Source organism: Rutidosis leptorrhynchoides, chromosome 5, assembly GCF_046630445.1.
Source record: "Rutidosis leptorrhynchoides isolate AG116_Rl617_1_P2 chromosome 5, CSIRO_AGI_Rlap_v1, whole genome shotgun sequence".
Lineage (NCBI taxonomy): Eukaryota > Viridiplantae > Streptophyta > Magnoliopsida > Asterales > Asteraceae > Rutidosis > Rutidosis leptorrhynchoides.
This window is the reverse complement of record NC_092337.1, coordinates 452,623,114-452,625,526: the sequence shown is the minus strand read 5'-3', so window position 1 is coordinate 452,625,526 and position 2,413 is coordinate 452,623,114.

Here is a 2,413-nt window from a genome sequence, read left to right as displayed (position 1 = left end):
ATCCCGATTCAACAATCGTTAACTATCCTATTCAACAATGCAGATATACGTATCCAATCACCACAGAATAATTATTTTCATTCAAATTCAATTTCATATTCGAATTTGACCAATCATAATTCAAGTCAAAATTTCACAAGTGGCAAAATGAGAAAAATTATAAACAAAATAAAAGTTGTTAGAAACAAACTGATTAATTATATGAAATTTTGTTAAGAATACACGCTAACAAGATCCTAGTTAACTGTTCCTATATCCGTTATGACTATTTCCTTATTACATTTTATTTATTGTCATTTTAATTATCGCAATTTTAATATTTACAATTTTATTTATTGTCATTTATTTTATGCAATTTTATTTATCGTCATTTATTTTACTTTCTTTATTTATCGTCATTTAAATACAATTATTTATTTTAGGCACTTTAAATATAGTCGGAAAAATCGTAAGACACTATATATATATATATATATATATATATATATATATATATATATATATATATATATGACTTGATATCCATAGACACGTATACAATGTTTTGACATATCATGTTGACATCACCTATATATATTATTTTGAATAAACCATAAGACACTATATGCGGTAATGCTCGAGTTAGCATATAATGGGTCGAGGTTGATTCTAAAATAATATATATACCATGGGTTGTGATCGAGTCTGAGACATGTATACAATGGGTCGTGGGGTGATTCAGACAATATATATATTATGTGTCTTAATTATATTAAGACAATATATAATAGTACTAGTTAATTCTAACACGATATATATATATATATATATATATATATATATATATATATATATATATATATATATATATATATATATATATATATATATTAAAATATGGACAATTGGACTACTAACATTGGACAATTAAAAACGTACTAAAATATTGATTATAACATATGAAACTAAACATTTCTTCAAGTTTGCCACTTGATTTCATCTTAAACATCCGTTGTATCTTGACGATTTCAATCAGCGTTTAATCATCTAAAAACACAATTCTCTTGAAACCTCTCGAATTGATAATCGATGATTCAGATATCGTAGCATTAAATGCAGAGGAAACAGAAAAATTGTAGATGGTCTAAATGACCAAAAGTTTGATGATAAAGAATGGAGTGTTAGGAACGCTCGATAGAAAATTTGGTACTGAAAAACGGATTGAGCAAACCATGAAGGAGACCAAGGTCAAATACAAGGACCATACCATATATTCAAAGAATTCAGGTAATTCTGTATCCAATGAAGTCTTCAGCAAATATCTTGCTCCGTACCCATGTTAAAATCTTGCGGAAAATCTTTCTCCATCAACTTTCGAACTTAGAAATTCCAAAATATCATCATAAATATCTTCGATATTTCTGAGGATATTTTCATAAATATTCTGGTCCGAAATTATATACCTCTTCGTGCTTTCTGTATTACATTATATTGGAAACTTCTATAAAATCTAAGTATAAATTACGAATGAATTCTGGTGAAGTGTTAAGAAGTTGAGCATGAGTTAGTATAATATAATGACACTTGGCCAACGTGAATATATTACAGTAGGTCATGCTGAAGTTCTAATGGAAAGTGATGATGATTCACAGATCATAACGTCATCATGTGCCATGTTACATGACTCGTTCAATCTGTTCAACCTCCGAACATATCAATAAACTATACTATTGATAGTTCCATCCTCAGTGATTCTGGTAATTTAACCAATCAAATTGTGAGACTACGTTCCTTCGTGCTTAGAACGTTATAATCATTCGAAACTCTATATATACAAATTCTGGACCATTATTCGCTTGATTTAAAGTCGGGAAAAGAAAACAACAACATGGAGCACCGAAATATAAGGGAAAATATAATGCCCAACAACAACACATAATTTACAAACCATGTATATCAATACAGATAACAACGTAAATACACGGGAGAATGAAAAACACTATAACTCCAAGGTAATAGTGGAAGTTAACAGATTCTTCTGGTGCGAGTTGAAAAAGAAGAACGATCATTGTGATAGTCACAATAAGGACAATGATCAGAACTGGATTAAGCATTTTCACAATCTTTGAAAGTATGGATTATGGAAGAAAGTATAAGAGTGATGAAAATAATGGAATGAAAGAGGTTCATTTATAGTGGAAATACCAGACAAAGCAATCGAGGAAGATGACCGCATTTAATTATAGAGATCTTAATTTTCTTTAAATCCTGAAGAATCGGATCTTACATATTTCCAAGGTTTCTTTAAATCCCTTGAATTCCGGAAATTCAACCAAGACAACGTCAAAACTCAAGACGCACCTTATTTTCTAAATTCAACCATGACTACGTCAAAAGTTATGACGAATTTCCATTTCCTCATTTCAATCGGTTA